This window comes from Colletes latitarsis, unplaced genomic scaffold, assembly GCF_051014445.1.
Source record: "Colletes latitarsis isolate SP2378_abdomen unplaced genomic scaffold, iyColLati1 scaffold0062, whole genome shotgun sequence".
NCBI lineage: Eukaryota > Metazoa > Arthropoda > Insecta > Hymenoptera > Colletidae > Colletes > Colletes latitarsis.
The window spans coordinates 63,886-89,779 of NW_027488412.1; the positions used below are offsets into that span (position 1 = coordinate 63,886).

A 25,894-nucleotide genomic window follows, 5' to 3' on the forward strand; every position below is an offset into this window, starting at 1 on the left:
ATTGAATCTATTTTTATTCCTAATGATGGAATTGTTCAAGAATGAATAACATCTAATGATGTAGTTAATAAACGAATAGGAATATTATAAGGGATAATTAATCGATTATCAACATCTAATAAACGAAATAAATCTAATTTATCTAAATCTTTAATTATATAAGAATCAAAATTAAAATTTTTAAATTCAGGATATTCATAACTTCAATATCATTGATGTCCAATAGCTTTAATTGTAAAAAAAATAGGATTCCATATTTCATCAATAAAATATAATGTTTTTAATGAAGGAAAAGCAATAATTATTAAAATTAATATAGGTAAAATTGTTCATACAATTTCAATTAAATGATGCTTTAACAAATATCGATTTATAAATTCATTAGTTATAATATCTAATATAATTAATAATGTAAATGTAATAATTATAATTATTATAATTATAGTAATATTATAAAATAAATTTAAATTATTAGAAAATGGTGAACTTGGATCTTGAAAAGAAAATATTTTTCAATGTGAAATTATTAATAAAAAATTATAATTTTTATTTAAGAATCTTAAGTTCATTGCACTTATCTGCCATATTAATTATTAATAAATATTTTTAATTTTTTTTATAATTATAAAATTATTTATAATATATAAAATTTTATTTATTCTTTTTATTATATATAATTTTAATAATAAAAGGTAATTCATTAAATGAATGATCTAAAGGAGGATAATTTTGTAATCATTCTAAAGAACATTGATAAAATTTAAAAATAATTAATCGTTTAGCAATTAATCTTTCTATAATAATATAAATTAATAAAATTAATCTATTTAATGAAATTAAAGATCCTAAAGAAGATAATAAATTTCAACAATAATATGAATCAGGATAATCAGAATATCGTCGAGGTATTCCTATTAATCCTAAAAAATGTTGAGGAAAAAAAGTTAAATTTACTCCAATAAATATTAATAAAAATTGAATAATTAATCATTTTTTATTTAAAATTAAACCAGTAAAAATTGGATATCAATAAATAAATCTTGCAATAATAGAAAATACTGCTCCTATAGATAATACATAATGAAAATGTGCTACTACATAATATGTATCATGTAAAATAATATCAATAGATGAATTAGATAATATAATTCCAGTTAATCCTCCTATCGTAAATAAAAAAATAAATCCTATTGATCATAAAATAGAAGGATTAATAATTAATTTAGATCCATAATATGTTGCTATTCATCTAAAAACTTTAATTCCAGTAGGAATAGCAATAATTATAGTTGCTGAAGTAAAATAAGCTCGTGTATCAACATCTAATCCAACTGTAAATATATGATGAGCTCATACAATAAATCCTAAAAATCCAATCCCTAATATTGCATAAATTATTCCAATATTACCAAATGTTTCCTTTTTACCACTTTCATTAAAAATAATATGTGAAATTAATCCAAATCCAGGTAAAATTAAAATATAAACTTCAGGATGACCAAAAAATCAAAATAAATGTTGATAAAGTACAGGATCTCCTCCACCTGAAGGGTCAAAAAATGAAGTATTTAAATTACGATCAGTTAATAATATTGTAATTGCACCAGCTAATACAGGTAAAGATAATAATAATAAAATTGTTGTAATAAAAACAGATCATGAAAATAAAGATAATTGATCATAATTTAAATTATAATTTTTTATTATTAAAATTGTTACAATAAAATTTATTGATCCTATAATAGATGAAATACCTGCAATATGTAAAGAAAAAATAGTTAAATCAACAGATAAAGAAGAATGATATATTAATGAAGATAATGGAGGATAAATAGTTCATCCTGTTCCTCTTCCTCTATATAAAATACTACTTATTAATAATAAAATTAATGAAGGGGGTAATAATCAAAATCTTATATTATTTATTCGTGGAAATGCTATATCTGGTGCACCAATTATTAATGGAATTAATCAATTTCCAAATCCCCCAATTAAAAAAGGTATAACTATAAAAAAAATTATAATAAAAGCATGAGAAGTAACAATAGAATTATAAATTTGATCATTATTAATTCATATACCTGGTGAACTTAATTCCATACGAATAATTATTCTTAATGAAGAACCAATTATTCCAGTTCATATAGCAAAAATAAAATATAGTATCCCAATATTCTTATGATTTGTTGAATAAAATCATTTAAAAATATAATAAATATTTATTAAAATTTACAATTATATTATATTTTTAAATTTGAAATTTAATAGTTTATTTTAACTTAAAATTTTATATTTATATTTAATATTAAAATTAAATTATAATAATTCATAAAATTAATAAATTTAAATAATATTGTGTCTGAAAAAGAAGTAAATTGTAAATTTATTTATAAAGATAAAAATTCTTTCTATATTAAAAATTATTATTTATTTTTAATTAAATTTTTATAAGTTAAAATAAACTATTAAATTGCAAATTTAAAAATATTAAAAATTTAATTAAAAATTTATTAAATTTCAATATATAAATATAATATACATATAAATATAATTATAAATAAAATTAATAGTAATCATTTAGGAATAATTGTATTAATTATAATCTTATAAGAATAAGATTTAATTTTTGAGTTTAAATAATGATTAAATAAAAATAAATTTAAATAAGTTCATGTTATTAAAGTTCTAGAAATTAATATAGGAATTAATACAACCATTAAATTTTCATGATTTATAATTAAACTTTCTAATAATATCCATTTTATTAAAAATGTTAATATTGGAGGAAATCTAGAATATATAATTATTAAAAATATTATTAATATTTTTAATGGTTTACTTAAGTTTAAATCATAAACATCAAATTTATTATCAATATTTAATATACCTAATAATCGAAATAATAATAATGTTATTAAAGTGTATAAAATTATATAAATAATAAATAATTTTATAGATATCATTATTAAAAATAACAATAAACATGTATGAATTAATGAAGAATAAATTATAATGTATTTTAAAGAATTAGTATTTAAAACTAAAAGTCTAGAATATAATAAATTAAAAATAATAAATCCAATTATATGATCATCTAATTTTAATATTAAATGTATTAAATAAATAGGTTGAATTTTTAAAATAGTAGAAAAAATAAATAAATTTATTCAATTTATATATTTTGAAGATATTAAAAATCAAAAATTTACAGGATATAAACCTATTTTTATATATAATATAAAATAAGTAACAGCAATATGTAAATTATCTATTTCTTCTAAATTAAGAATATTTTTTATAATAATACTAAAATATAATAATAAAGAAGTAATTATAGAAACTATAAAATAAAAAATTGCAGAATTTATATCCTTTTCAATAATTAAAATATAAACTATAGTAAAACTTACAATTTCTATTAATATTCAAACAATAATACAATTATTAAATAATAAAGATACAATTCTTAAAAAAAAAATTAAAAGAATTAATAATTTTAATTTAACATCATATTTTAAAGTTTTTTTAATATAAAATTAAATAAATTTTTTATTTAATTTAATAATTAATAATTTTAATTTAAATTTTTAATAAAATATAATAATAAAAATTTAATTTATATAAATATTTCATCAAAATATTCCTTTTTCAGGCATATTACTAAAATTTTTAAAAATTATATTTTAGTGTTTAAGCACATAAAATTTTGAATTTTATAGAATTAATTAAATTAATAAATATATTAATTATATAATTATTAATTATATAATATTTATTATTTTTTTATTTATTATATAAAAGATATTCAAAATCTATATTTAGGGTATGAACCTAATAACTTTATTTATTTAGTTTATTTATATAAATAAATATATAAATAAAAATAATTTTAATTTCATTATTAAGTAAATTTTTTTATACATCCTAGTAATTTCACTATAATTTTACTATAACTCTGATAATTAAATATTCACTCAATTTCAATGATCAGATGAAATTGAATGATTTTAATTTCATTATTAAGTAAATTTTTTATACATCCTAGTAATTTCACTATAATTTTACTATAACTCTGATAATTAAATATTCACTCAATTTCAATGATCAGATGAAATTGAATGATTTTAATTTCATTATTAAATAAATTTTTTTATACATCCTAGTAATTTCACTATAATTTTACTATAACTCTGATAATTAAATATTCACTCAATTTCAATGATCAGATGAAATTGAATGATTTTAATTTCATTATTAAGTAAATTTTTTTATACATCCTAGTAATTTCACTATAATTTTACTATAACTCTGATAATTAAATATTCACTCAATTTCAATGATCAGATGAAATTGAATGATTTTAATTTCATTATTAAGTAAATTTTTTTATACATCCTAGTAATTTCACTATAATTTTACTATAACTCTGATAATTAAATATTCACTCAATTTCAATGATCAGATGAAATTGAATGATTTTAATTTCATTATTAAGTAAATTTTTTTATACATCCTAGTAATTTCACTATAATTTTACTATAACTCTAATAATTAAATATTCACTCAATTTCAATGATCAGATGAAATTGAATGATTTTAATTTCATTATTAAATAAATTTTTTTATACATCCTAGTAATTTCACTATAATTTTACTATAACTCTGATAATTAAATATTCACTCAATTTCAATGATCAGATGAAATTGAATGATTTTAATTTCATTATTAAGTAAATTTTTTTATACATCCTAGTAATTTCACTATAATTTTACTATAACTCTGATAATTAAATATTCACTCAATTTCAATGATCAGATGAAATTGAATGATTTTAATTTCATTATTAAGTAAATTTTTTTATACATCCTAGTAATTTCACTATAATTTTACTATAACTCTGATAATTAAATATTCACTCAATTTCAATGATCAGATGAAATTGAATGATTTTAATTTCATTATTAAGTAAATTTTTTTATACATCCTAGTAATTTCACTATAATTTTACTATAACTCTGATAATTAAATATTCACTCAATTTCAATGATCAGATGAAATTGAATGATTTTAATTTCATTATTAAGTAAATTTTTTTATACATCCTAGTAATTTCACTATAATTTTACTATAACTCTGATAATTAAATATTCACTCAATTTCAATGATCAGATGAAATTGAATGATTTTAATTTCATTATTAAGTAAATTTTTTTATACATCCTAGTAATTTCACTATAATTTTACTATAACTCTAATAATTAAATATTCACTCAATTTCAATGATCAGATGAAATTGAATGATTTTAATTTCATTATTAAGTAAATTTTTTTATACATCCTAGTAATTTCACTATAATTTTACTATAACTCTGATAATTAAATATTCACTCAATTTCAATGATCAGATGAAATTGAATGATTTTAATTTCATTATTAAGTAAATTTTTTTATACATCCTAGTAATTTCACTATAATTTTACTATAACTCTGATAATTAAATATTCACTCAATTTCAATGATCAGATGAAATTGAATGATTTTAATTTCATTATTAAGTAAATTTTTTTATACATCCTAGTAATTTCACTATAATTTTACTATAACTCTGATAATTAAATATTCACTCAATTTCAATGATCAGATGAAATTGAATGATTTTAATTTCATTATTAAGTAAATTTTTTTATACATCCTAGTAATTTCACTATAATTTTACTATAACTCTGATAATTAAATATTCACTCAATTTCAATGATCAGATGAAATTGAATGATTTTAATTTCATTATTAAGTAAATTTTTTTATACATCCTAGTAATTTCACTATAATTTTACTATAACTCTGATAATTAAATATTCACTCAATTTCAATGATCAGATGAAATTGAATGATTTTAATTTCATTATTAAGTAAATTTTTTTATACATCCTAGTAATTTCACTATAATTTTACTATAACTCTGATAATTAAATATTCACTCAATTTCAATGATCAGATGAAATTGAATGATTTTAATTTCATTATTAAATAAATTTTTTTATACATCCTAGTAATTTCACTATAATTTTACTATAACTCTGATAATTAAATATTCACTCAATTTCAATGATCAGATGAAATTGAATGATTTTAATTTCATTATTAAGTAAATTTTTTTACACATCCTAGTAATTTCACTATAATTTTACTATAACTCTGATAATTAAATATTCACTCAATTTCAATGATCAGATGAAATTGAATGATTTTAATTTCATTATTAAATAAATTTTTTTATACATCCTAGTAATTTCACTATAATTTTACTATAACTCTGATAATTAAATATTCACTCAATTTCAATGATCAGATGAAATTGAATGATTTTAATTTCATTATTAAGTAAATTTTTTTATACATCCTAGTAATTTCACTATAATTTTACTATAACTCTGATAATTAAATATTCACTCAATTTCAATGATCAGATGAAATTGAATGATTTTAATTTCATTATTAAGTAAATTTTTTTATACATCCTAGTAATTTCACTATAATTTTACTATAACTCTGATAATTAAATATTCACTCAATTTCAATGATCAGATGAAATTGAATGATTTTAATTTCATTATTAAGTAAATTTTTTTATACATCCTAGTAATTTCACTATAATTTTACTATAACTCTGATAATTAAATATTCACTCAATTTCAATGATCAGATGAAATTGAATGATTTTAATTTCATTATTAAGTAAATTTTTTTATACATCCTAGTAATTTCACTATAATTTTACTATAACTCTGATAATTAAATATTCACTCAATTTCAATGATCAGATGAAATTGAATGATTTTAATTTCATTATTAAGTAAATTTTTTTATACATCCTAGTAATTTCACTATAATTTTACTATAACTCTGATAATTAAATATTCACTCAATTTCAATGATCAGATGAAATTGAATGATTTTAATTTCATTATTAAGTAAATTTTTTTATACATCCTAGTAATTTCACTATAATTTTACTATAACTCTGATAATTAAATATTCACTCAATTTCAATGATCAGATGAAATTGAATGATTTTAATTTCATTATTAAGTAAATTTTTTTATACATCCTAGTAATTTCACTATAATTTTACTATAACTCTGATAATTAAATATTCACTCAATTTCAATGATCAGATGAAATTGAATGATTTTAATTTCATTATTAAGTAAATTTTTTTATACATCCTAGTAATTTCACTATAATTTTACTATAACTCTGATAATTAAATATTCACTCAATTTCAATGATCAGATGAAATTGAATGATTTTAATTTCATTATTAAGTAAATTTTTTTATACATCCTAGTAATTTCACTATAATTTTACTATAACTCTGATAATTAAATATTCACTCAATTTCAATGATCAGATGAAATTGAATGATTTTAATTTCATTATTAAGTAAATTTTTTTATACATCCTAGTAATTTCACTATAATTTTACTATAACTCTGATAATTAAATATTCACTCAATTTCAATGATCAGATGAAATTGAATGATTTTAATTTCATTATTAAGTAAATTTTTTTATACATCCTAGTAATTTCACTATAATTTTACTATAACTCTGATAATTAAATATTCACTCAATTTCAATGATCAGATGAAATTGAATGATTTTAATTTCATTATTAAGTAAATTTTTTTATACATCCTAGTAATTTCACTATAATTTTACTATAACTCTGATAATTAAATATTCACTCAATTTCAATGATCAGATGAAATTGAATGATTTTAATTTCATTATTAAGTAAATTTTTTTATACATCCTAGTAATTTCACTATAATTTTACTATAACTCTGATAATTAAATATTCACTCAATTTCAATGATCAGATGAAATTGAATGATTTTAATTTCATTATTAAGTAAATTTTTTTATACATCCTAGTAATTTCACTATAATTTTACTATAACTCTGATAATTAAATATTCACTCAATTTCAATGATCAGATGAAATTGAATGATTTTAATTTCATTATTAAGTAAATTTTTTTATACATCCTAGTAATTTCACTATAATTTTACTATAACTCTGATAATTAAATATTCACTCAATTTCAATGATCAGATGAAATTGAATGATTTTAATTTCATTATTAAGTAAATTTTTTTATACATCCTAGTAATTTCACTATAATTTTACTATAACTCTGATAATTAAATATTCACTCAATTTCAATGATCAGATGAAATTGAATGATTTTAATTTCATTATTAAGTAAATTTTTTTATACATCCTAGTAATTTCACTATAATTTTACTATAACTCTGATAATTAAATATTCACTCAATTTCAATGATCAGATGAAATTGAATGATTTTAATTTCATTATTAAGTAAATTTTTTTATACATCCTAGTAATTTCACTATAATTTTACTATAACTCTGATAATTAAATATTCACTCAATTTCAATGATCAGATGAAATTGAATGATTTTAATTTCATTATTAAGTAAATTTTTTTATACATCCTAGTAATTTCACTATAATTTTACTATAACTCTGATAATTAAATATTCACTCAATTTCAATGATCAGATGAAATTGAATGATTTTAATTTCATTATTAAGTAAATTTTTTTATACATCCTAGTAATTTCACTATAATTTTACTATAACTCTGATAATTAAATATTCACTCAATTTCAATGATCAGATGAAATTGAATGATTTTAATTTCATTATTAAATAAATTTTTTTATACATCCTAGTAATTTCACTATAATTTTACTATAACTCTGATAATTAAATATTCACTCAATTTCAATGATCAGATGAAATTGAATGATTTTAATTTCATTATTAAGTAAATTTTTTTATACATCCTAGTAATTTCACTATAATTTTACTATAACTCTGATAATTAAATATTCACTCAATTTCAATGATCAGATGAAATTGAATGATTTTAATTTCATTATTAAATAAATTTTTTTATACATCCTAGTAATTTCACTATAATTTTACTATAACTCTGATAATTAAATATTCACTCAATTTCAATGATCAGATGAAATTGAATGATTTTAATTTCATTATTAAATAAATTTTTTTATACATCCTAGTAATTTCACTATAATTTTACTATAACTCTGATAATTAAATATTCACTCAATTTCAATGATCAGATGAAATTGAATGATTTTAATTTCATTATTAAGTAAATTTTTTTATACATCCTAGTAATTTCACTATAATTTTACTATAACTCTGATAATTAAATATTCACTCAATTTCAATGATCAGATGAAATTGAATGATTTTAATTTCATTATTAAGTAAATTTTTTTATACATCCTAGTAATTTCACTATAATTTTACTATAACTCTGATAATTAAATATTCACTCAATTTCAATGATCAGATGAAATTGAATGATTTTAATTTCATTATTAAGTAAATTTTTTTATACATCCTAGTAATTTCACTATAATTTTACTATAACTCTGATAATTAAATATTCACTCAATTTCAATGATCAGATGAAATTGAATGATTTTAATTTCATTATTAAGTAAATTTTTTTATACATCCTAGTAATTTCACTATAATTTTACTATAACTCTGATAATTAAATATTCACTCAATTTCAATGATCAGATGAAATTGAATGATTTTAATTTCATTATTAAGTAAATTTTTTTATACATCCTAGTAATTTCACTATAATTTTACTATAACTCTGATAATTAAATATTCACTCAATTTCAATGATCAGATGAAATTGAATGATTTTAATTTCATTATTAAGTAAATTTTTTTTATACATCCTAATAATTTCACTATAATTTTACTATAACTCTGATAATTAAATATTCACTCAATTTCAATGATCAGATGAAATTGAATGATTTTAATTTCATTATTAAGTAAATTTTTTTATACATCCTAGTAATTTCACTATAATTTTACTATAACTCTGATAATTAAATATTCACTCAATTTCAATAAATCAAGACTTATTTATAATATAATTAAATTTTTATATATTACAATAAAAATTAAATTAATTAAAGAAAATAATCAAAATTTATTTATAATATAATTAAATTTTTATATATTACAATAAAAATTAAATTAATTAAAGAAAATAATCAAAATTTATTTTATAATATAATTAAATTTTTATATATCATAATAAAAATTAAATTAATTAAAGAAAATAATCAAAATTTATTTTATTTAAATAATAATTTTTATATAAACAATAATAATTAAATATATAAATATGTATTTATTATATTAAACTTTTTTTTTTTTTTTTTATATTAATAAATTTTTTAATATAAATAATTCAAATTATAAATTCATAAAATATATAATTTATATTTTATAATATAATTTATAATTTAATAATAATAAATTTAATATAATAAATATTTATTTATTAATAAATATTTAATCGATATATAAATATATAATTATTATTATAAAAGAAAAAAAAATAAATTATAGATTAATATACATATTATACATAATAAATATGTTAATCTATATACAATTATCTATAAATCTTGAGATCTACATACATCTATCAATATATACTAAGAGTCTAATTATATATAATTATCTATGGATTTATCGAATATATGATCTATATTATAAAATATAATCCACAATTTAATAACAATAGATTTAATATAATAAATATTTATCTATTAATAAATATTTAATCGATATATATATATATAATTATTGTTATAAAGAAAAAAAAATAAATTATAGATTAATATACATATTATACATAATAAATATATTAATTTATATACAATTATCTATAAATCTTGAGATCTACATACATCTATCAATATATACTAAGAGTCTAATTATATATAATTATCTATGGATTTATCGAATATATGATTTATATTATAAAATATAATCCACAATTTAATAACAATAGATTTAATATAATAAATATTTATCTATTAATAAATATTTAATCGATATATATATATATAATTATTGTTATAAAGAAAAAAAAATAAATTATAGATTAATATACATATTATACATAATAAATATGTTAATCTATATACAATTATCTATAAATCTTGAGATCTACATACATCTATCAATATATACTAAGAGTCTAATTATATATAATTATCTATGGATTTATCGAATATATGATCTATATTATAAAATATAATCCATAATTTAATAACAATAGATTTAATATAATAAATATTTATCTATTAATAAATATTTAATCGATATATATATATATAATTATTGTTATAAAGAAAAAAAAATAAATTATAGATTAATATACATATTATACATAATAAATATGTTAATCTATATACAATTATCTATAAATCTTGAGATCTACATACATCTATCAATATATACTAAGAGTCTAATTATATATAATTATCTATGGATTTATCGAATATATGATCTATATTATAAAATATAATCCACAATTTAATAACAATAGATTTAATATAATAAATATTTATTTATTAATAAATATTTAATCGATATATATATATATAATTATTGTTATAAAGAAAAAAAAATAAATTATAGATTAATATACATATTATACATAATAAATATGTTAATTTATATACAATTATCTATAAATCTTGAGATCTACATACATCTATCAATATATACTAAGAGTCTAATTATATATAATTATCTATGGATTTATCGAATATATGATCTATATTATAAAATATAATCCATAATTTAATAACAATAGATTTAATATAATAAATATTTATCTATTAATAAATATTTAATTGATATATATATATATAATTATTGTTATAAAGAAAAAAAAATAAATTATAGATTAATATACATATTATACATAATAAATATGTTAATCTATATACAATTATCTATAAATCTTGAGATCTACATACATCTATCAATATATACTAAGAGTCTAATTATATATAATTATCTATGGATTTATCGAATATATGATCTATATTATAAAATATAATCCATAATTTAATAATAATAAATTTAATACAATAAATATTTATTTATTAATAAATATTTAATTGATATATATATATATATACATACATATATATATATATATATATAATTAATATTATATAATAAATAAATAAATTATATATATATATATATATATGTATATAAATAATATTATATTATAAAATAAATTATATATATATGTATATATATATATATATATATCAATTAAATGTTTATTAATAAATAAATATTTATTGTATTAAATTTATTATTATTAAATTATGGATTATATTTTATAATATATATTATATATTCGATAAATCCATAGATAATTATATATAATTAGACTCTTAGTATATATTGATAGATGTATGTAGATCTCAAGATTTATAGATAATTGTATATAGATTAACATATTTATTATGTATAATATGTATATTAATCTATAATTTATTTTTTTTCTTTATAACAATAATTATATATATATATATCGATTAAATATTTATTAATAAATAAATATTTATTATATTAAATCTATTGTTATTAAATTGTGAATTATATTTTATAATATAGATCATATATTCGATAAATCCATAGATAATTATATATAATTAGACTCTTAGTATATATTGATAGATGTATGTAGATCTCAAGATTTATAGATAATTGTATATAGATTAACATATTTATTATGTATAATATGTATATTAATCTATAATTTATTTTTTTTTCTTTATAACAATAATTATATATATATATATCGATTAAATATTTATTAATAGATAAATATTTATTATATTAAATCTATTGTTATTAAATTGTGGATTATATTTTATAATATAGATCATATATTCGATAAATCCATAGATAATTATATATAATTAGACTCTTAGTATATATTGATAGATGTATATAGTTCTCAAGATTTATAGATAATTGTATATAGATTAACATATTTATTATGTATAATATGTATATTAATCTATAATTTATTTTTTTTTCTTTATAATAATAATTATATATATATATATCAATTAAATATTTATTAATAGATAAATATTTATTATATTAAATCTATTGTTATTAAATTGTGGATTATATTTTATAATATAGATCATATATTCGATAAATCCATAGATAATTATATATAATTAGACTCTTAGTATATATTGATAGATGTATGTAGATCTCAAGATTTATAGATAATTGTATATAGATTAACATATTTATTATGTATAATATGTATATTAATCTATAATTTATTTTTTTTTCTTTATAACAATAATTATATATATATATATCGATTAAATATTTATTAATAGATAAATATTTATTATATTAAATCTATTGTTATTAAATTGTGGATTATATTTTATAATATAGATCATATATTCGATAAATCCATAGATAATTATATATAATTAGACTCTTAGTATATATTGATAGATGTATGTAGATCTCAAGATTTATAGATAATTATATATAGATTAACATATTTATTATGTATAATATGTATATTAATCTATAATTTATTTTTTTTTCTTTATAACAATAATTATATATATATATATCAATTAAATATTTATTAATAGATAAATATTTATTATATTAAATCTATTGTTATTAAATTATGGATTATATTTTATAATATAGATCATATATTCGATAAATCCATAGATAATTATATATAATTAGACTCTTAGTATATATTGATAGATGTATGTAGATCTCAAGATTTATAGATAATTGTATATAGATTAACATATTTATTATGTATAATATGTATATTAATCTATAATTTATTTTTTTTTCTTCATAACAATAATTATATATATATATATCGATTAAATATTTATTAATAGATAAATATTTATTATATTAAATCTATTGTTATTAAATTGTGGATTATATTTTATAATATAGATCATATATTCGATAAATCCATAGATAATTATATATAATTAGACTCTTAGTATATATTGATAGATGTATGTAGATCTCAAGATTTATAGATAATTATATATAGATTAACATATTTATTATGTATAATATGTATATTAATCTATAATTTATTTTTTTTCTTTTATAACAATAATTATATATTTATATATCGATTAAATATTTATTAATAAATAAATATTTATTATATTAAATTTATTATTATTAAATTATAAATTATATTATAAAATATAAATTATATATTTTATGAATTTATAATTTGAATTATTTATATTAAAAAATTTATTAATATAAAAAAAAAAAAAAAAAGTTTAATATAATAAATACATATTTATATATTTAATTATTATTGTTTATATAAAAATTATTATTTAAATAAAATAAATTTTGATTATTTTCTTTAATTAATTTAATTTTTATTATGATATATAAAAATTTAATTATATTATAAAATAAATTTTGATTATTTTCTTTAATTAATTTAATTTTTATTGTAATATATAAAAATTTAATTATATTTATAAATAAATTTTGATTATTTTCTTTAATTAATTTAATTTTTATTGTAATATATAAAAATTTAAATTATATTATAAATAAGTCTTGATTTATTGAAATTGAGTGAATATTATTATCAGAGTTATAGTAAAATTATAGTGAAATTACTAGGATGTATAAAAAAATTTACTTAATAATGAAATTAAAATCATTCAATTTCATCTGATCATTGAAATGAGTGAATATTTAATTATCAGAGTTATAGTAAAATTATAGTGAAATTACTAGGATGTATAAAAAAATTTACTTAATAATGAAATTAAAATCATTCAATTTCATCTGATCATTGAAATTGAGTGAATATTTAATTATCAGAGTTATAGTAAAATTATAGTGAAATTACTAGGATGTATAAAAAATTTACTTAATAATGAAATAAAATCATTCAATTTCATCTGATCATTGAAATTGAGTGAATATTTAATTATCAGAGTTATAGTAAAATTATAGTGAAATTACTAGGATGTATAAAAAAATTTACTTAATAATGAAATTAAAATCATTCAATTTCATCTGATCATTGGAAATTGAGTGAATATTTAATTATCAGAGTTATAGTAAAATTATAGTGAAATTACTAGGATGTATAAAAAAATTTACTTAATAATGAAATTAAAATCATTCAATTTCATCTGATCATTGAAATTGAGTGAATATTTAATTATCAGAGTTATAGTAAAATTATAGTGAAATTACTAGGATGTATAAAAAAATTTACTTAATAATGAAATTAAAATCATTCAATTTCATCTGATCATTGAAATTGAGTGAATATTTAATTATCAGAGTTATAGTAAAATTATAGTGAATTACTAGGATGTATAAAAAAATTTACTTAATAATGAAATTAAAATCATTCAATTTCATCTGATCATTGAAATTGAGTGAATATTTAATTATCAGAGTTATAGTAAAATTATAGTGAAATTACTAGGATGTATAAAAAAATTTACTTAATAAATTGAAATTAAAATCATTCAATTTCATCTGATCATTGAAATTGAGTGAATATTTAATTATCAGAGTTATAGTAAAATTATAGTGAAATTACTAGGATGTATAAAAAAATTTATTTAATAATGAAATATAAAATCATTCAATTTCATCTGATCATTGAAATTGAGTGAATATTTAATTATCAGAGTTATAGTAAAATTATAGTGAAATTACTAGGATGTATAAAAAAATTTACTTAATAATGAAATTAAAATCATTCAATTTCATCTGATCATTGAAATTGTGTGAATATTTAATTATCAGAGTTATAGTAAAATTATAGTGAAATTACTAGGATGTATAAAAAAAATTTACTTAATAATGAAATTAAAATCATTCATTTCATCTGATCATTGAAATTGAGTGAATATTTAATTATCAGAGTTATAGTAAAATTATAGTGAAATTACTAGGATGTATAAAAAAATTTACTTAATAATGAAATTAAAATCATTCAATTTCATCTGATCATTGAAATTGAGTGAATATTTAATTATCAGAGTTATAGTAAAATTATAGTGAAATTACTAGGATGTATAAAAAAATTTACTTAATAATGAAATTAAAATCATTCAATTTCATCTGATCATTGAAATTGAGTGAATATTTAATTATCAGAGTTATAGTAAAATTATAGTGAAATTACTAGGATGTATAAAAAAATTTACTTAATAATGAAATTAAAATCATTCAATTTCATCTGATCATTGAAATTGAGTGAATATTTAATTATCAGAGTTATAGTAAAATTATAGTGAAATTACTAGGATGTATAAAAAAATTTACTTAATAATGAAATTAAAATCATTCAATTTCATCTGATCATTGAAATTGAGTGAATATTTAATTATCAGAGTTATAGTAAAATTATAGTGAAATTACTAGGATGTATAAAAAAATTTACTTAATAATGAAATTAAAATCATTCAATTTCATCTGATCATTGAAATTGAGTGAATATTTAATTATCAGAGTTATAGTAAAATTATAGTGAAATTACTAGGATGTATAAAAAAATTTACTTAATAATGAAATTAAAATCATTCAATTTCATCTGATCATTGAAATTGAGTGAATATTTAATTATCAGAGTTATAGTAAAATTATAGTGAAATTACTAGGATGTATAAAAAAATTTATTTAATAATGAAATTAAAATCATTCAATTTCATCTGATCATTGAAATTGAGTGAATATTTAATTATCAGAGTTATAGTAAAATTATAGTGAAATTACTAGGATGTATAAAAAAATTTACTTAATAATGAAATTAAAATCATTCAATTTCATCTGATCATTGAAATTGAGTGAATATTTAATTATCAGAGTTATAGTAAAATTATAGTGAAATTACTAGGATGTATAAAAAAATTTACTTAATAATGAAATTAAAATCATTCAATTTCATCTGATCATTGAAATTGAGTGAATATTTAATTATCAGAGTTATAGTAAAATTATAGTGAAATTACTAGGATGTATAAAAAAATTTACTTAATAATGAAATTAAAATCATTCAATTTCATCTGATCATTGAAATTGAGTGAATATTTAATTATCAGAGTTATAGTAAAATTATAGTGAAATTACTAGGATGTATAAAAAAATTTACTTAATAATGAAATTAAAATCATTCAATTTCATCTGATCATTGAAATTGAGTGAATATTTAATTATCAGAGTTATAGTAAAATTATAGTGAAATTACTAGGATGTATAAAAAAATTTACTTAATAATGAAATTAAAATCATTCAATTTCATCTGATCATTGAAATTGAGTGAATATTTAATTATCAGAGTTATAGTAAAATTATAGTGAAATTACTAGGATGTATAAAAAAATTTACTTAATAATGAAATTAAAATCATTCAATTTCATCTGATCATTGAAATTGAGTGAATATTTAATTATCAGAGTTATAGTAAAATTATAGTGAAATTACTAGGATGTATAAAAAAATTTACTTAATAATGAAATTAAAATCATTCAATTTCATCTGATCATTGAAATTGAGTGAATATTTAATTATCAGAGTTATAGTAAAATTATAGTGAAATTACTAGGATGTATAAAAAAATTTACTTAATAATGAAATTAAAATCATTCAATTTCATCTGATCATTGAAATTGAGTGAATATTTAATTATCAGAGTTATAGTAAAATTATAGTGAAATTACTAGGATGTATAAAAAAATTTACTTAATAATGAAATTAAAATCATTCAATTTCATCTGATCATTGAAATTGAGTGAATATTTAATTATCAGAGTTATAGTAAAATTATAGTGAAATTACTAGGATGTATAAAAAAATTTACTTAATAATGAAATTAAAATCATTCAATTTCATCTGATCATTGAAATTGAGTGAATATTTAATTATCAGAGTTATAGTAAAATTATAGTGAAATTACTAGGATGTATAAAAAAATTTACTTAATAATGAAATTAAAATCATTCAATTTCATCTGATCATTGAAATTGAGTGAATATTTAATTATCAGAGTTATAGTAAAATTATAGTGAAATTACTAGGATGTATAAAAAAATTTACTTAATAATGAAATTAAAATCATTCAATTTCATCTGATCATTGAAATTGAGTGAATATTTAATTATCAGAGTTATAGTAAAATTATAGTGAAATTACTAGGATGTATAAAAAAATTTACTTAATAATGAAATTAAAATCATTCAATTTCATCTGATCATTGAAATTGAGTGAATATTTAATTATCAGAGTTATAGTAAAATTATAGTGAAATTACTAGGATGTATAAAAAAATTTACTTAATAATGAAATTAAAATCATTCAATTTCATCTGATCATTGAAATTGAGTGAATATTTAATTATCAGAGTTATAGTAAAATTATAGTGAAATTACTAGGATGTATAAAAAAATTTACTTAATAATGAAATTAAAATCATTCAATTTCATCTGATCATTGAAATTGAGTGAATATTTAATTATCAGAGTTATAGTAAAATTATAGTGAAATTACTAGGATGTATAAAAAAATTTACTTAATAATGAAATTAAAATCATTCAATTTCATCTGATCATTGAAATTGAGTGAATATTTAATTATCAGAGTTATAGTAAAATTATAGTGAAATTACTAGGATGTATAAAAAAATTTACTTAATAATGAAATTAAAATCATTCAATTTCATCTGATCATTGAAATTGAGTGAATATTTAATTATCAGAGTTATAGTAAAATTATAGTGAAATTACTAGGATGTATAAAAAAATTTACTTAATAATGAAATTAAAATCATTCAATTTCATCTGATCATTGAAATTGAGTGAATATTTAATTATCAGAGTTATAGTAAAATTATAGTGAAATTACTAGGATGTATAAAAAAATTTATTTAATAATGAAATTAAAATCATTCAATTTCATCTGATCATTGAAATTGAGTGAATATTTAATTATCAGAGTTATAGTAAAATTATAGTGAAATTACTAGGATGTGTAAAAAAATTTACTTAATAATGAAATTAAAATCATTCAATTTCATCTGATCATTGAAATTGAGTGAATATTTAATTATCAGAGTTATAGTAAAATTATAGTGAAATTACTAGGATGTATAAAAAAATTTATTTAATAATGAAATTAAAATCATTCAATTTCATCTGATCATTGAAATTGAGTGAATATTTAATTATCAGAGTTATAGTAAAATTATAGTGAAATTACTAGGATGTATAAAAAAATTTACTTAATAATGAAATTAAAATCATTCAATTTCATTTGATCATTGAAATTGAGTGAATATTTAATTATCAGAGTTATAGTAAAATTATAGTGAAATTACTAGGATGTATAAAAAAATTTACTTAATAATGAAATTAAAATCATTCAATTTCATCTGATCATTGAAATTGAGTGAATATTTAATTATCAGAGTTATAGTAAAATTATAGTGAAATTACTAGGATGTATAAAAAAATTTACTTAATAATGAAATTAAAATCATTCAATTTCATCTGATCATTGAAATTGAGTGAATATTTAATTATCAGAGTTATAGTAAAATTATAGTGAAATTACTAGGATGTATAAAAAAATTTACTTAATAATGAAATTAAAATCATTCAATTTCATCTGATCATTGAAATTGAGTGAATATTTAATTATCAGAGTTATAGTAAAATTATAGTGAAATTACTAGGATGTATAAAAAAATTTACTTAATAATGAAATTAAAATCATTCAATTTCATCTGATCATTGAAATTGAGTGAATATTTAATTATCAGAGTTATAGTAAAATTATAGTGAAATTACTAGGATGTATAAAAAAATTTACTTAATAATGAAATTAAAATCATTCAATTTCATCTGATCATTGAAATTGAGTGAATATTTAATTATTAGAGTTATAGTAAAATTATAGTGAAATTACTAGGATGTATAAAAAAATTTACTTAATAATGAAATTAAAATCATTCAATTTCATCTGATCATTGAAATTGAGTGAATATTTAATTATCAGAGTTATAGTAAAATTATAGTGAAATTACTAGGATGTATAAAAAAATTTACTTAATAATGAAATTAAAATCATTCAATTTCATCTGATCATTGAAATTGAGTGAATATTTAATTATCAGAGTTATAGTAAAATTATAGTGAAATTACTAGGATGTATAAAAAAATTTACTTAATAATGAAATTAAAATCATTCAATTTCATCTGATCATTGAAATTGAGTGAATATTTAATTATCAGAGTTATAGTAAAATTATAGTGAAATTACTAGGATGTATAAAAAAATTTATTTAATAATGAAATTAAAATCATTCAATTTCATCTGATCATTGAAATTGAGTGAATATTTAATTATCAGAGTTATAGTAAAATTATAGTGAAATTACTAGGATGTATAAAAAAATTTACTTAATAATGAAATTAAAATCATTCAATTTCATCTGATCATTGAAATTGAGTGAATATTTAATTATCAGAGTTATAGTAAAATTATAGTGAAATTACTAGGATGTATAAAAAAATTTATTTAATAATGAAATTAAAATCATTCAATTTCATCTGATCATTGAAATTGAGTGAATATTTAATTATTAGAGTTATAGTAAAATTATAGTGAAATTACTAGGATGTATAAAAAAATTTACTTAATAATGAAATTAAAATCATTCAATTTCATCTGATCATTGAAATTGAGTGAATATTTAATTATCAGAGTTATAGTAAAATTATAGTGAAATTACTAGGATGTATAAAAAAATTTACTTAATAATGAAATTAAAATCATTCAATTTCATCTGATCATTGAAATTGAGTGAATATTTAATTATCAGAGTTATAGTAAAATTATAGTGAAATTACTAGGATGTATAAAAAAATTTACTTAATAATGAAATTAAAATCATTCAATTTCATCTGATCATTGAAATTGAGTGAATATTTAATTATCAGAGTTATAGTAAAATTATAGTGAAATTACTAGGATGTATAAAAAAATTTACTTAATAATGAAATTAAAATCATTCAATTTCATCTGATCATTGAAATTGAGTGAATATTTAATTATCAGAGTTATAGTAAAATTATAGTGAAATTACTAGGATGTATAAAAAAATTTACTTAATAATGAAATTAAAATCATTCAATTTCATCTGATCATTGAAATTGAGTGAATATTTAATTATCAGAGTTATAGTAAAATTATAGTGAAATTACTAGGATGTATAAAAAAATTTACTTAATAATGAAATTAAAATTATTTTTATTTATATATTTATTTATATAAATAAACTAAATAAATAAAGTTATTAGGTTCATACCCTAAATATAGATTTTGAATATCTTTTATATAATAAATAAAAAAATAATAAATATTATATAATTAATAATTATATAATTAATATATTTATTAATTTAATTAATTCTATAAAATTCAAAATTTTATGTGCTTAAACACTAAAATATAATTTTTAAAAATTTTAGTAATATGCCTGAAAAAGGAATATTTTGATGAAATATTTATATAAATTAAATTTTTATTATTATATTTTATTAAAAATTTAAATTAAAATTATTAATTATTAAATTAAATAAAAAATTTATTTAATTTTATATTAAAAAAACTTTAAAATATGATGTTAAATTAAAATTATTAATTCTTTTAATTTTTTTTTTAAGAATTGTATCTTTATTATTTAATAATTGTATTATTGTTTGAATATTAATAGAAATTGTAAGTTTTACTATAGTTTATATTTTAATTATTGAAAAGGATATAAATTCTGCAATTTTTTATTTTATAGTTTCTATAATTACTTCTTTATTATTATATTTTAGTATTATTATAAAAAATATTCTTAATTTAGAAGAAATAGATAATTTACATATTGCTGTTACTTATTTTATATTATATATAAAAATAGGTTTATATCCTGTAAATTTTTGATTTTTAATATCTTCAAAATATATAAATTGAATAAATTTATTTATTTTTTCTACTATTTTAAAAATTCAACCTATTTATTTAATACATTTAATATTAAAATTAGATGATCATATAATTGGATTTATTATTTTTAATTTATTATATTCTAGACTTTTAGTTTTAAATACTAATTCTTTAAAATACATTATAATTTATTCTTCATTAATTCATACATGTTTATTGTTATTTTTAATAATGATATCTATAAAATTATTTATTATTTATATAATTTTATACACTTTAATAACATTATTATTATTTCGATTATTAGGTATATTAAATATTGATAATAAATTTGATGTTTATGATTTAAACTTAAGTAAACCATTAAAAATATTAATAATATTTTTAATAATTATATATTCTAGATTTCCTCCAATATTAACATTTTTAATAAAATGGATATTATTAGAAAGTTTAATTATAAATCATGAAAATTTAATGGTTGTATTAATTCCTATATTAATTTCTAGAACTTTAATAACATGAACTTATTTAAATTTATTTTTATTTAATCATTATTTAAACTCAAAAATTAAATCTTATTCTTATAAGATTATAATTAATACAATTATTCCTAAATGATTACTATTAATTTTATTTATAATTATATTTATATGTATATTATATTTATATATTGAAATTTAATAAATTTTTAATTAAATTTTTAATATTTTTAAATTTGCAATTTAATAGTTTATTTTAACTTATAAAAATTTAATTAAAAATAAATAATAATTTTTAATATAGAAAGAATTTTTATCTTTATAAATAAATTTACAATTTACTTCTTTTTCAGACACAATATTATTTAAATTTATTAATTTTATGAATTATTATAATTTAATTTTAATATTAAATATAAATATAAAATTTTAAGTTAAAATAAACTATTAAATTTCAAATTTAAAAATATAATATAATTGTAAATTTTAATAAATATTTATTATATTTTTAAATGATTTTATTCAACAAATCATAAGAATATTGGGATACTATATTTTATTTTTGCTATATGAACTGGAATAATTGGTTCTTCATTAAGAATAATTATTCGTATGGAATTAAGTTCACCAGGTATATGAATTAATAATGATCAAATTTATAATTCTATTGTTACTTCTCATGCTTTTATTATAATTTTTTTTATAGTTATACCTTTTTTAATTGGGGGATTTGGAAATTGATTAATTCCATTAATAATTGGTGCACCAGATATAGCATTTCCACGAATAAATAATATAAGATTTTGATTATTACCCCCTTCATTAATTTTATTATTAATAAGTAGTATTTTATATAGAGGAAGAGGAACAGGATGAACTATTTATCCTCCATTATCTTCATTAATATATCATTCTTCTTTATCTGTTGATTTAACTATTTTTTCTTTACATATTGCAGGTATTTCATCTATTATAGGATCAATAAATTTTATTGTAACAATTTTAATAATAAAAAATTATAATTTAAATTATGATCAATTATCTTTATTTTCATGATCTGTTTTTATTACAACAATTTTATTATTATTATCTTTACCTGTATTAGCTGGTGCAATTACAATATTATTAACTGATCGTAATTTAAATACTTCATTTTTTGACCCTTCAGGTGGAGGAGATCCTGTACTTTATCAACATTTATTTTGATTTTTTGGTCATCCTGAAGTTTATATTTTAATTTTACCTGGATTTGGATTAATTTCACATATTATTTTTAATGAAAGTGGTAAAAAGGAAACATTTGGTAATATTGGAATAATTTATGCAATATTAGGGATTGGATTTTTAGGATTTATTGTATGAGCTCATCATATATTTACAGTTGGATTAGATGTTGATACACGAGCTTATTTTACTTCAGCAACTATAATTATTGCTATTCCTACTGGAATTAAAGTTTTTAGATGAATAGCAACATATTATGGATCTAAATTAATTATTAATCCTTCTATTTTATGATCAATAGGATTTATTTTTTTATTTACGATAGGAGGATTAACTGGAATTATATTATCTAATTCATCTATTGATATTATTTTACATGATACATATTATGTAGTAGCACATTTTCATTATGTATTATCTATAGGAGCAGTATTTTCTATTATTGCAAGATTTATTTATTGATATCCAATTTTTACTGGTTTAATTTTAAATAAAAAATGATTAATTATTCAATTTTTATTAATATTTATTGGAGTAAATTTAACTTTTTTTCCTCAACATTTTTTAGGATTAATAGGAATACCTCGACGATATTCTGATTATCCTGATTCATATTATTGTTGAAATTTATTATCTTCTTTAGGATCTTTAATTTCATTAAATAGATTAATTTTATTAATTTATATTATTATAGAAAGATTAATTGCTAAACGATTAATTATTTTTAAATTTTATCAATGTTCTTTAGAATGATTACAAAATTATCCTCCTTTAGATCATTCATTTAATGAATTACCTTTTATTATTAAAATTATATATAATAAAAAGAATAAATAAAATTTTATATATTATAAATAATTTTATAATTATAAAAAAAATTAAAAATATTTATTAATAATTAATATGGCAGATAAGTGCAATGAACTTAAGATTCTTAAATAAAAATTATAATTTTTTATTAATAATTTCACATTGAAAAATATTTTCTTTTCAAGATCCAAGTTCACCATTTTCTAATAATTTAAATTTATTTTATAATATTACTATAATTATAATAATTATAATTATTACATTTACATTATTAATTATATTAGATATTATAACTAATGAATTTATAAATCGATATTTGTTAAAGCATCATTTAATTGAAATTGTATGAACAATTTTACCTATATTAATTTTAATAATTATTGCTTTTCCTTCATTAAAAACATTATATTTTATTGATGAAATATGGAATCCTATTTTTTTTACAATTAAAGCTATTGGACATCAATGATATTGAAGTTATGAATATCCTGAATTTAAAAATTTTAATTTTGATTCTTATATAATTAAAGATTTAGATAAATTAGATTTATTTCGTTTATTAGATGTTGATAATCGATTAATTATCCCTTATAATATTCCTATTCGTTTATTAACTACATCATTAGATGTTATTCATTCTTGAACAATTCCATCATTAGGAATAAAAATAGATTCAATTCCAGGACGTATTAATCAAATAACTTTAATTTCAATACGATCAGGTTTATTTTTTGGACAATGTTCAGAAATTTGTGGAGCTAATCATAGATTTATACCAATTGTATTAGAAAGAACTAATTGTTCAAATTTTATGAATTGAATTAATATAAATAATTAATTATATATTATTATAAAAAATTAGTTAAATAATAATATTAAAATGTCATTTTAAAGTTATTGAATAATATATAATCAATATTTTTTTCATTAGGTGTCTGAAATGTAAGAATTGGTCTCTTAAACCAAATAATAGTATTTAACAATTACTTCTAATGAAAATTTTTTCATTCCACAAATAATACCAATAAATTGATTAAATTTGTATATTTATAGATTAATTATAATTTTTATTATTTTAATTATAATTTATTTTATAAATTATAATAAAATTATAAAAATTAAATTTTATAAGAAACATTTATTTATTTATATATATAAATGGTAACAAATTTATTTTCTATTTTTGATCCTTCAACAAATATATATATATCAATAAATTGAATTATAATTATAATAGTATTGATATTAATCCCATTAATATATTGAATTAAATTATCACGTTATCAAATAATATTTATATTATTAATTAATTTAATTTTTAATGAATTTAAATTATTAGTAATATTTAAATATATATCTAATATTATTATTTTTATTAGTTTAATAATAATAATTTT

The 25,894-nt window shown here is 16.1% G+C and overlaps 4 long non-coding RNA genes across 4 annotated transcripts in view; 2 read left to right on the top strand and 2 right to left on the bottom strand.

The window, feature by feature from the left end:
• Positions 1-25,894, bottom strand: part of LOC143351050 (uncharacterized) — a 48,410-nt gene that overhangs the window by 11,466 nt on the left and 11,050 nt on the right. The gene's annotated exons all lie outside the window — the stretch shown is intronic.
• LOC143351049 (uncharacterized) overlaps positions 1-25,894 on the top strand; it is a 39,570-nt gene that overhangs the window by 4,589 nt on the left and 9,087 nt on the right. The gene's annotated exons all lie outside the window — the stretch shown is intronic.
• LOC143351047 (uncharacterized) lies at positions 591-22,188 on the bottom strand. Its single transcript, XR_013081439.1, has 2 exons — positions 22,049-22,188; positions 591-3,268 (listed from the first exon to the last, which is right to left on the bottom strand). It is a non-coding gene; the product is annotated as an uncharacterized LOC143351047 (long non-coding RNA).
• LOC143351048 (uncharacterized) lies at positions 2,988-24,585 on the top strand. The gene is made up of 2 exons (XR_013081440.1): positions 2,988-3,127; positions 21,908-24,585. It is a non-coding gene; the product is annotated as an uncharacterized LOC143351048 (long non-coding RNA).